This window comes from Gasterosteus aculeatus, chromosome 14 (genome assembly GCF_964276395.1).
Source record: "Gasterosteus aculeatus chromosome 14, fGasAcu3.hap1.1, whole genome shotgun sequence".
NCBI classification, from domain to species: domain Eukaryota; kingdom Metazoa; phylum Chordata; class Actinopteri; order Perciformes; family Gasterosteidae; genus Gasterosteus; species Gasterosteus aculeatus.
The window spans coordinates 8,990,868-9,003,878 of record NC_135702.1 but is presented as its reverse complement, the minus strand read 5'-3'; the positions used below and the strand labels follow the sequence as shown (position 1 = coordinate 9,003,878).

The following is a 13,011-nucleotide window of genomic DNA, read 5'->3' as shown; positions in this document are numbered from 1 at the left end:
CCTCGTTAAAGAAGGGAGGTTTTAGTGAGGTTTGCTCTATTTCGTCTTCGCGTAGCTTTAGCGCACTTAGCGCCGAGTTTGCACAAGTTCAGACATTTCGTCAAGCAATCCGATCAATATCAACAAACAGTTGTAACCAGGAGACAGCAGCCGATAACAGCTGTACTGCGAAGTGAAGTAGGCCTAACTTGAAGAACTTCGTTGGTAATAATTAACCTATAAGGTGGGACCACCTGTTTTTCAAAGTAATCCACTGACTTTGCAGAATAATATCCGACACAGCTCAACATTTTTACTCTCTAATTAACATTTTCCTTTGTTTATTTAGCAAAACATTCGCTTCATGCTTCATTGTCCGACACACACCCATAAACAAACACACCTTTATTAGTGAAACATCTGGACTCCAATAAGATGCTCACAGTAGGGAGGGGGAGGAAGCGAGGCCGCAGGTGTTTGGTTTCAAATAGAAGAGCCTGTTGATCCTTCGCTTCTCCTCCCCCCCTCCACCCATCGCTCTCCCCCTCCACACCCATCTCGTTCCTCTCCGACGCTCTGTTTGTTAAACCGAGGCCACGCTGCTCCCCCAACACCACCTAATTTCCACATGAATGCTATTTCGTATTATATTCCCCGCCATGTCTTTCTTATTCCCTTAACCTGTGTTTTCCTTATCAAGTTTCCATTTTTCACCTCATATTCAGTTAGACCCATGGCACCTGGCCCACGACGCTGAGAGGAAAACTGCTTTGAGGGGAAAATGTTTCGTCCATTATGCGGATGTCCAGTCAAGGCTGATGAAAGTTTAGTCAATTGAAGCTATCGTTTTGTCAGCGTATGCTACACGGTTGGAGAAAGCCGACTTCTGCAGCTACAAAAATGGGGTTTTACTTTCTTGCATCCAGCGCCTCTATTTGATGCGACATTGACGGAAGGAAGAACCAACCACCGCAATCCCAGCTGGGGTCTCTAGTCTCCGTCTCTGGAGGACGAGGACGTTCGAAGTCTGGATGTCTTTGCTCTTTTTGCTGGTTTCTCAAACCAGCCACATTTCCAACAGTGAAAGTGCCGTCCTAAATACGAGTGCAGGGGGCGACTCCATATCGATTTCCCGTGTCCCTTCTGCCGTATGCATGCATCCCTGCAGTGCATCCAGGAATGTGTAAGCACAGATGGCACATGGGGGGGGGGGGGACTCTCGGGCTGATGCATTAATACATAGCTTGATGTACTGTATGTGAATAACAAAAAACTAAAATAATAACTGCGATGGTTAAACAAAATTGGGGTCTCTTTTAGGACGTGTTCATCATCCCAGTGTCGAGAAGTTCCCTAAAAAAGATGAAAACACCTACATGAAACATCTTGCTGTATGTGGTTGGACTCACAACTTTTATTGTGTCAACATGATTGTACAATTAAGAAAAGAGGGGACTTTTTTTGTTTTATTATCCCTCTCAAAACACACACTGCGGTCTCTTGAGTGTTTCAGCGTGTCCATTCCTCCAAACCTGCTCCTTTATATCAATTATTGTTTATTGCATTGCCACCCGAGCTTACTAGAAACCCCACGTCCCCGCAAAAACTCAATGATTGATTGGCTGACTTCACGCAATAAAATGAATGAGAAAAAAAATATCCCTGTCTTCAAAATTCATCTTGAGATACCAGAGTAAATATTGTTAGTGTTTCAGGCTGCAGAAGAGTTCAATTCAATGACTCCCGGACAGAATTTGTCAGGTTTCCAGTCATTTTTCTTTTGTTATCTCTCTCTCTTGTTGTTGCTTTGAGAGATTACAACACGGGTTTCGCCCAGCAGCTGATAACGAGTGAAATCATGGCCTTTGATTGTGAAAGTGAAACGTTGCATGGACATAACGTCTTCCGTCACTGGGGAATAAAGAGCAAGCACAGACCAGTTGTCTTGTTGGTCTCTTCCTTCACACCATCAGCGCTCCGCAGCGCAAAGCCCAAAATAGCCAAACGCAATCTGGCACCGCCAACTGACAAATGATATTCCTGTTAGCGTTGACACCTTTTTGAATGCGTTGTTTACATATGTACCGTCATACTTGGTCATCCAACGGCCCCAAGGGAGAGATTTGGAACTTTTACACAGCGGTACACATTAGAATTGTCAAACAAAGGCCGGTATCGCATCCTGTTTCTGCTTAATGGTCCTGCTTCATTTTCCAAATGATAAAGGACAACGTTTTATTCAGGAAGCTGCACAAAGTACAAGCGAGACATATTTGAAAGGGGGGGGATCAGTTAAAAGGATCAGTCAAATTCCGACATGAAATGCACGCTTTGGTCTAAATCCTTTAAATCCAAAAGCACTATTGGAACCAACTGTCGTATCTGCCCTGATTTGGGGTTTTGTTTAAGTTACTTATTGATGTTTAGTGTTCCATGTCTTATTTTGAGAACCAGCTCTCTTTCCGTCACAGATCTCTTTATGTCCTGCCTTTGCGGCTTCATCCAGCGGGTTGGATCGTCTTCGCCGTCCTGATTATTCTCACACGTCCCTCGTTAGCTCCTCAGTCACCAGACCCCCTGCTCACCTGTTCTCTCCCCCCGTCACTATTTTTACCGGCCCGGCACCTTTGCTCTTTGTCAGTTTGTATCCACGTCTGTTTGGAGTCTTGTTTCCTCCGAATGCCCCCGGAGCTTCTCTGCTATGTCAAGCCAAAGTGTCTGCAGTGCAACTATGATTGAAATATGCCCATTAAAATGAGATGGGTTCGCTATGATTTTCCAAAATATGGTTTATGGAAATATTATCATTTTCATAATCAATAATTATTATTATTATAACAAATATTTCAAGTTTTTTAGTGGGACAGAGTACACGTTTTAGCCCTTACTTTTCAAATGTAAAAGACGCTTGATGAAGAACTTGTGTGGTTCTATCCATTGTTTGTCTATGAACATGTAACATTGGTTAGAGGGAGGCTAATCAATTGATAACCAAATGCTCTAATATATATTTACGTGATGGGGCCTGTATTGCAATATACACATCAGAAGCACACAATGCATGCAACATATTACATAGAGTATTAATTTTAATGAATAAAAAGTACATTCATCTATTTTAATACAGTGTGTATTGTCAGATTTTCTTCTTCCTGCTGCACTGCGTATTGAACTGCTCTAAAACTGCTGACGACGATTACTGATTGATCTCAACCTACTAAATAGACAACATTGAATGCTCTAGGCTTTTTGCAGCATTCGGTATTGATCGGATAATTTCCCATCCACCTGACCTCCTCAGTGGCACAGAAGTTCATATCAAGGTCACAAGTAAATACCGTCTCTGCTCATCTTGAATCCCTTTTTTGAATTCTCCAAAGATGGTTGACCTTACTCATGTCCACCGTTTCTGAGGAAATCCAATCCTTTCATTGGCTCTGGACCCATTTAGTGTGATTGATTTGAGTCAATTATGTGGGTTGCCCCCTGTGTGACCGACCTCTGATTTAGGCTTAAGATCAATAAACATGATCATTGATTAATTGTGTGTAATGAGTCTCAGGTCTCAGTAGGAGTTATAAAAAGCAATCACAGCACTGTAACGCAATTTGCTTCAGTTTCATGTATTTTATAGGACAGAAAATCAATTGCACGTGAGTATAGAGTGAATGTGCGTTCATATTTCAGCATGTTTGTGTCCTTCTGAACTAATACTCAATGTTATAAAGGTACTGATCACCATGTTGGATCCACTTAATATGCTGGTAGGTTGTTATGGTTTCTGTTTCATCCACTCACTCACAACACACTCGTGGTGCAGGTGGTGGGACTCTTATCGCTTCGCTGTGAATACGTTCGCTGCCTTGTTACTTTAATTATTATCATCATCATTTTACTCCACGAGAGAAAATGACAACCTTGTTTATGCAGCCAATTTAACAAAAAAGAAATAACTAAACTTGGCGCCCTGCCACTCATGTGCAGTATTCTTCGCTTGATAAAAACTATTTTGGATAAAGTGCTGAAATGGTCCCACTCGTTGTAATGGACCTCCCACTCCCCTCAGCTATTCCTGTGTTCCTAGTGTGTGTTTTGTTTCACTCGAGCACCCCCTTGCAAATATGTGATCACAGACACGCACGCTCGACAAACAGCACTGGTTAGCGTGACAGAAAGTTCCAAAACAACCTGACCTCATTGCTGGGATGTTCTTATCCTCAGCTGCGCAACAACTGTTCAGTACAAAAGCGACGCAGCGTTGTCGACAAACCACCGCTCGTTCTTTATGTGCGAGAATGTGTGTGTCAAATACGCTGTCAGGAAACAAGGTCTCATTGTCTAAATGCACTGATTGACAATGAGAGTGGCGTCATCCCGCTGCACAGTCCGGAAACACACAGGAAGTAGTTAAAAGCTGTTGATTTAGAGGATACTTAGTAATATGCTGCTATGCATTCTGCAAAATCATCACTTTATAACAGGAATGTCTGTCTGCTGGGATTTAAACGCCACGCACCTGAGACAGTGTGGTTACGCCAGTCCCCAATCTGAGGCATCAATCATGTTTGGATCTGCATCTGGCAGGACAGATGTTTGACACGAGCAATGTCGTTGTCTCAGCATGCACTTTGAGTTTTTGTTTTATTCCTCAGAAGGACGTTGTGGCGAAAATAACAGCGTAACCAGTGAATCAGTTCACTTGCTTGCACATGTTGCTCTGGTGTGTGTGTGGGGGGGGGGGGGTGAGGATAAAGTCACACAGCCGCCTCCCAGAGGCCTGGAGAAGAAGTCTTGGGAAGACGCGGAAGACAAAAGCGACAACGCCGGTCGTGCTCTGGTGTCATCCACTTTCAATTAAATCCAAATGGAGGAAATAAACAAACATCAACGACGTGCGAGGACACTCAACAACCCTCAACAGGATTCACACGGACCTCCTGCCTCCTCGTCCCCTCACGTTGTACCGGGGGCCGACGTTCCGAGGTTTAAGCCACAATGAATTATCAGCACACCCGTTGCAGCAGGTATCTCTGCAACACAACACACGTCTCTGATTTAACGTCAGCAGTGTAAGCTCTTCACCTTCTGCTGATGGAACCATGATGGTCCTTTAGTCAGGGAGATGAAAGAGATGCACTGCTTATTATGTTTCAAACTACAAATGGATCCCACACGTTGCAGCTTTAATGCCGATTTTATTAAACTGTTTAATTGGCGTACGGGCTCAGATGAAAGCATAACAATACACAAAGATTTTGACTCGTTTGTGTAATTTATTCGTTTGACATTTTTAAGGTAAACGCACTTCTGCATTCTGTTGAATAGGATTTCATGACCACACTGGATTTATTATTACATTATTTCCAATTCCACAGGGAGGCAAAGATGAAGAGCGACAGGAGATGGTTTCACAAGAGAGCTGAGTGTGAGACTGAAGAAGGAGGGAATAATGAGAAGAGTGCTGCGCGAGAAGAAAGAAAAAACACAGCAGAACTCTGGAGGGAAGGAATCTTTGCCCTGAAACGCAATGCAGAAATGAGAACATTGCAGCAAGAAAACAAATGACAGGAAGGATGGAAGAACAATTGAAAGCCTGACAGCGAGACAGAGGAGTGGATGTGGAAGTGAAAACATTTTCAGCGGGTGGGAATCTATAGCCTGAGTCTGTATATCAGAGGCAGAAGTTTAGCTCCACACACACACACACACACACACACACACACACACACACACACACACACACACACAAACACATCTACATACAGTAATGATTGGATTGGAGAACATTTTCCAGCTTTCTTAATCTGTCCTTCCTCTTTCTTTTCATCTTCCTCTCACGGAGAAAGAAATACACATTCATTAAACCACTTGACAAAGAGTTTTAAACATTTTAAATATTCGATTTAGATCTGCTTTTAATGAGGACGGGAAGTTGAGTTCAAACAAAACAACGGATATTTTTCTCGTCTTCATTCAAAATAGAAAAAAAAATGTATTCAAGCAAAGGAAATAAGACAAAATATTGAAAATGCATCAATCAAAAAAACTGTCCTCTTTGTAATCCGCTGTTTCGTACATTTTCCAATAAACCCACTTTATTTTGGCTCATTATTTTTTCAAGCCACGCCAATGACGTAACGATTAAAACAAAACCCAGCCGAGTCATTCATTTAATTTAATTTAAAACAACAGCTGCTGTTGCGCGGTTACATGTCCTGAAGGGTTAGAGGTTTTCTGTTAAACTGAAAGACCAAAACATCTAAAGTGGAAGGTGCTAACTACAACAAACCCAGCAGATATGAGGTTATTTAATCAGTGACAGGATAATGAAACGCATTAAGAAAATGTCGGTGGCATTTGTGTTTGTGAACACATATTCTATAATCAAAGTATATTCATTTTCTATTTGTGCAAATCAATCTGGAATATTTTTGTTCATGGTGTCAGTTAAAATGTGCGTACATTTAAATTCACCCAAAGATATGCAGACACATGCAGAGCTGCACACTGTGCTGCGTGTTCTCTAAGGAGGAGAAGACAGCTGCCTCTCTAAAACAGAACTGTAATTAACACCTTTAAACCCAACATGCCAGACTCATAAATAAAAGAAGCAGATTAAGGGCCCGGGACACATTAAAAGTGGATTAGCTCCAAAGATGCAAATATCCGGCACTCATTTTCATCAGCACCCAGAATCCAGCGCCTGAATCATCTTTAGAGATCCAGGGAAGGCAGACAAGAATGCAAATGTTGAGCGAGAGTCAGAGAATGATTATAAACAGAGACTTGTCAATTACACTTAACTTCTCTGGGGGATTTACGTTGCTCTGTCGTACTCTACTGTGAAACTATGAAACACACACCCGTGCAACTTACTTACCAGAAATCGGAAAATGTGCACGCACACACATTAACATAATTCTTAGCTTGAATCAACATTAAGACCAAAACAAGGACTATTTTGCACTGACCATTTAGTTGCTATGTAAATTTAGTGACTCAGCATGAATTACAAGTAGGTACTGTGATGGTATATAAGCACATACTGAAAAAAGGTGCCATGCCATGCCGTTATAATTGTAACTATATTACAATTGCATTCTTAGCATATAGCAGCTACACACTAGGTGCTGCACACTGATATTAAAATGGATTTGGAAGCATTGGTCTATTGCTGCTTCACATATTCTCAGGTAGTGTTGGTTTGTCATAACGTATAGTTGCTTTGCTGAATAAATCAGGAACCAACGTTGCACCACATATTGTGTAAATTCATATGGAACAGTTGTCATTTGGTGAGTAAATCTCTTACCCATAGGGTATACGTACTGTTTCATAGCTCATCGCACAGGCTCATTAGCCTAATTTGCCCCTTGCTGAGATGCATAAACTAATGTTTTTGATAACTTTGCAAATAGACAAACAGGGGAAACGAATTGATGTTTAACAGAAGGGTTCAGGTTTGGCAATAAACTAATTTTAGAAATGGAAACTACATTAACGTAAAAAACAAATATCCCTTTTTGATTGATTAGGAAACCAGTGAACTGGATTTAGGCGGATTTAGGCAGACGCTCGCTGTATCTCTCACCGCCAAGAGCAGTCAAAAAGATTTGTCTTTGTCATGTCTCGTACCAATTTGAATCATCATTCTGATTGTGATATCTTGTAATTATTGCAGCAGTGCCGCAGCGGTTCTCTGTTCATCGACAATCACCGGCATCGATGCAGGAGCCCTTCTCTATGTGTCCCCCTCTTCCCTGTGGCTCTCCTTCTGTCTCTGCTGCTTTTCAAGTGCCACAGCAACAACACAGACACGGAGTGTATCTCGGGAGACGGGGGGGGCGCGATTTGATGTGAAAATGTAAAGATGGGAGAAGATGAAAGCACTGAGATGTTATGTAGGATGGGGACAAGGTGCTTGACAAGTGATAATGGAGCATGCGGATGTAGAAGTCGCACAGGCTGGATTGATGATACCTACTATTGTAAAGTAACCAATATTCGTAGAGGCCAAGATCAATGCCGCAATCAGAGCGACCCTGCGTGCCTTTTCTGTGTAGATCTGCATCTCCGACTTTCTTTTTCTGTTCCTCGCTCGTCTTCCTCTATAGTATAATGCGCCTTACTGTTAATGGGATGTCACATAAACAGGACTTTGTGCAGCTAAACACACCTTCAGGTTAGATCACAGTAGCGAGACTGACGATAGCAGGAGTTGCTGGTTGCTCTGCATCATGTAGCTGACACTCTGTGTGTTCTCTCAGCTTTTGTGTGTTTCCACTTCTAAAAACGTCTCCCCAGCCTCTGTGTTTGGGCAGGTGTGCATGGCACAGGTGTGAATGCATGCAGCGGTGTGAGTACCGAAATATTGCATTGCATTGCAACAGGAATACAAGGAATGTTGCATGAAACCTAAAGCTAAATCTGCTTGATTAAGATTTTGGAGATTAATGTACATTTTTTTTATTTTAAAGATGGACAATCTTGTTCCACAATATCTAAATTCTTACTGAAAAGGCACCCAGGGTTCAGTGTTCAGCAGTTGGTTTAACAGCTTCAATCAGTATTCAGTCTCATTCTCAGACATCTGCTTTTTTAGATATGATATTTCAATAGTCCCCCAGGGATACTTTTGTTTTCCATGACCTCTACAGGGCGGTCGGGTGAGCTGTGGGAAAACGTTGGAGCCGGAGGGCACTCAACATGTTGTTCGACAAACTTGCCCCCAAGTGGAGTAAAAATATGGAATAAGACACTTTGCTGTGTTGCAAACCTACTGTTGTGTCAGTGAGCAGGTCAAAAAGCTCTTGTTGTATCGTATCCCAAACACACAAAGGGCTCTGAGTGGCTTTGTACAGTATATCATGCTGTCACCACCGGCACAGAGAGACGAATGTATGGTGTGACGGCCAAAGGCTTGAGCTGCAAACAACATTACAGTGTGCGTGTGCGTGTGTGTCTGTTGGTTATTTGGGTGAGGTTTTGGGTGGGGGCTGCAGTGTGGTCTCACCTTACTATCATCTGTCACTGACAACAGATGTACACACAATACCTTTATTTACCCACCAACCATATTGTGTGTGTGTGTGTGTGTGACGCGACACTGTAAAAACACATCAGTACATGCTCTCAAAGCCCGTCTCCTTCGCACCATACAAGTATTGTGGAGACGTCATGTCATCAGCTCCTCATTCCACGTGATCCTGATTTGATGGCTCTTGTCCTCACCTTTCTGAGACAAGAAAGGGACACGAGAAAAGGACGTCCGTCCTCAAAAAGCCACTCTGAAACATCTTTTTCCATTAACCGCAGTGATGAATCTTCCCGGTGTTGGCAGAGGAAGCTTGCCTCCCGATTCATAGTCCACCACAACCCCGCATCTAAAGCTCCCGCCTCATCCATCACACTCCAACAATAGAGATGTCGTCCACTCCCCAGACAGCTGTTCGCCGCGGCCCCCTGAAAGCGTGTCTGTGTGTGCCTGTGCATCTGTATGTTTATGTACGCGTGTGCATGAACACACATGGGTGAGTTTTGTTGCGTGTACAATGGACCTCTGAGCGTTACAATGAGATCATGTTCCAAAGGCAATGCAAATTTCACATCAGCCTCTACATCACACCACCAGTATTGCGTTGAACATCGTTCATTTGAAGACACTTAAACTGATTGATTACTCCTTTGTTGACAGTGATGCCCGTGATATATTGAAGAAACTTTTTTTAATTGGAAAAGAAATTGGAACCGTGGTCTGCATAACAATGAGTGCTTACAAGCAGGAGAATGAAAGAAACAGAGCTAGATGGACCATCTCTAAACGGCTGGAACAAAGACCAACACGTGAAATAAGTGTGATCTGTCGGATTATTTGTTGAAAGTCTTCTTGGCTGTCTGACAACATCCAGGGGCGGCCCGTGTGCATCCGTCTCATGCCGCGCCACGCTGGTACCGCCATCTGCTACCCGGGCCGATCTTCTGCCCGGCCCGGCAAAAAGTCCTCAAACACTCGACTCCCAATGTCCCGGCTGTGGTCAGACGGCCAGCTGGCACCACGCCGATCGTACCAACGGTTGATGCGCACACGCTGCGACCTTACAGCGGTAACACCAACAGAAAGGTCCGGCTCAATTCCTCGCGCTTCTTCTGCTTTCATCACGTGCACGTGTGGAGGCCGGTTCAGGCGCGGGAAGCGCGTCCGTCCTCCTGTCCTTCCGTCTGTTCCTCTCTATGCCGTTTGGCCCGTTTCTCTGACCTGGATTGAGACCACGGGGAGCTCATCTTCACAGCCACCAAACAGTGTTTATGTGTGTGTGTGTGTGTGTGTGTGTGTGTGTGTGTGGGTGTGAGCGAGAGTTTAAGAAGACGACTCTGAAAAGGAGCCCCGAGAGGGGAGTCAGATGGCGGGTGTTTGTGTTGGTGTGTGGATGGGGAAGGGGGGGGGGGGGGGCCGACGGGGGCGGATGAAGGAAGGGAGAGAAAGGCACAGGAGGAGGCGGGAGATCGCTCTGTTTCCCACCCTTCAGCTTTTGTTCTCCTAGATAATAACTCTCCTCCCCCTGACTCCGAAAACCAAGGGAACCCCTTTTAGTCTTGAAGTGACATTCCAGTTCAAACTGTGGTTATGACAACAGGCTGTGCACACACACATTAGCTGACGTGATCCGCAGTATTTTTTTGTCGACAGTTGATGCTGCAACTGTGTCAGATTTCTCCTCAATTATAAATGCCCTCCTTTGCCCTAAATAAACCTAGCGTGCTTTTAATCTGGGCCAGAACCGAGTATGAGGGAAACATAGAGCTGCATCACTGCCAACAGCCTGCAGGCCGCTGTCTAAGCCACCAGGACCAAATGAAGAAGCCTGCAATCTGAGTGCACAGGAGAAGGGAAGATACCACAAATTGTAGATATCCTCACTTTCCTCGTCATTCTGAGAGCATTCAGTGCAAGTAGTGACATAACCAACACAGCATCTGCTCTCCTGCTTTAAAAATCAACGCTAAATGCGGGAAGGCAAAGACTTCGCTGGAAGGATTCAAGGGCATTGGATGTTTCAGTTAAAACACGGCTCTATTTGCCGCGACCTGATTGAGTAGAGCAGCACCTGCAACCCACATGAAATCTAAAAATATTCTGCACCATTGACTGCGCCGTGGCCTCAGTAGGTAGATAAATAGCTGCGTTTGTGTGTATTGTGGGGATGTGTGCATGCGTTAAATTGGGAATACAGTAAGGACTAAATAATATTCCGAGGTTTGCCCCTGCCTCGCTTACAAGCCTTAACCTCAAGACCTCTGTGTAAATATGCATGAGTGTGTGTGTGGCCGTTATGCTAAGCTATTTGAGGCATAATTTGCTGCGATACCATCAACTGCATTTGACTGTTTGCATATTTCACATGGGAGAGATGATATTATACTGGCAACAAGCACGGTGAAAAATGAACAGTAAGACTCAAAAGGTTGCCAACAGTAACGGCAGAAAATCAGCGCGGTGTGTTAGCGTAGCGTACTTATCCGTCTGCCATGCTATTGACAGATGTGTGACAGATGTGGTGTTGTTAATGTTGCAGTGAAGGCAGGCTTTATCTACAGATACGTCACTGTGCAGAATTTGAATGCTTATCAAATCTTTTTCTCAATTTGCTCTATGTTATAGCTTGCTGCTCGAGGGTTGTTTATTGAGGAAGACCCGTGGAGATTATTGTGAAGATACATAAGATTCATCTGAGACTGGCTTCAAAGTAGGCCTATGCTTCATCAAACTGGTAAAAAAAAAAGAGATCAATAATGTATGCACAGAATATGATCTGTAGCTGCAGACGTCAGGTCTGCCCTGACCCTTCCTATAAATTCTTCAAAAATGCTTCAGAGTGCCTCATGTGTCCAGGTGTTTAATGTCAAGGGTCAGTTGTATTTGTATGCAAAAAAGTGACTTTTAGAAAAAAGCAATGCTTTACAAGCAGTGGGTTTTAGGCAAAGAACAAAACGATAATAATAATAATAATCAGATTTTGTAGTCTGTGTTCTGGTTCGACTGCGTTCATTTTATGGAGACTATACATATGCTACGTGTTTAATATAAATCAGCAGTACTGTTTAGTGCACTACATATAGCATTTTCCCTCTTCCTTTCCCTCTCTCACACACAAACACACCTACACTTACAGACACACGCAGGGGGGGATTATGCATTTAAACTGCACGCATCTGCTTTCTTTGGTCCTTGTCACCCCCCTCTTCCTCCCCCTCCTCCCCCCTTGGGTCTCTCCCCGATGCACCGTTCTCCGCACAGGTGCGAGTGCCAGCAGCGGGCTCGAGTCGCTCCGCCAATTAGGATCGCGGAGCGCGACCACGTGAACAAATCCCTTCTAAATTCTCCGTCCGGCAGTCCCGAGTGAGCGAGCGGGTGGGGGGGGGGGGGGAAGAGAGTAATACCGGGCGAGCCGAACGGAAGCCCCGCGCAGGTAAATGGCTTTGTCGCCCCTGGCTTTACACTTTTGGTTTATTTCACTGAGGCTCAGCCGTGATGGTTTGAATGGGGATTCGGGTGGGATTGTTTGGGGGGGTCTGGGACACTGTATCTTGGATTCAATTTGTCGTCGAAGATCTCTGCTCTCCCCTCCGATCCGCGGACAGGACAAACCGCATCATCGGTGCTCGGTCGCTCCGCGCCGTCTGCGCATTGTAACCGCCGCTTGCAGACGCGGGAGGCTATTGATAGTTGACAGAAGCCCCGTAATCCCCGGCTGATCTGGCTGACCGGCCACAGCCATTTGCGAGAAACCAGAATGTTGATTGAACTTTTTTATTTTGCTCCGCGATTTGTTTTAATTGGTAACGCCGGCGTGGATTGACGCCTTGCAGGAGGGTGTGTGTGTGTGTGTGTGTGTGTGGGGGGGGGGGGGGGGGGGGGGGGGGGGGGGGGGGTGATGGGCTTCTTTTTGATGCTGCATGCAACCAGGCAAGCAGGCAGAGGCGAGTTTTTATTGCTGAATTATTTATAAGACTGTCTGGGATTTGGAGAGAGAG

The 13,011-nt window shown here is 44.4% G+C and overlaps 1 protein-coding gene across 2 annotated transcripts in view; it reads left to right on the top strand.

Moving 5' to 3' along the window:
* The first annotated feature begins 12,368 nt into the window (after positions 1-12,368).
* Positions 12,369-13,011, top strand: part of strbp (spermatid perinuclear RNA binding protein) — a 60,364-nt gene continuing 59,721 nt past the window's right edge. For both annotated transcript variants that reach the window (XM_040198367.2, XM_078087893.1), the window contains exon 1: positions 12,369-12,446. The gene's annotated coding sequence lies outside the window, so the exon portion shown is untranslated. The remainder of the gene's footprint in view (positions 12,447-13,011) is intronic.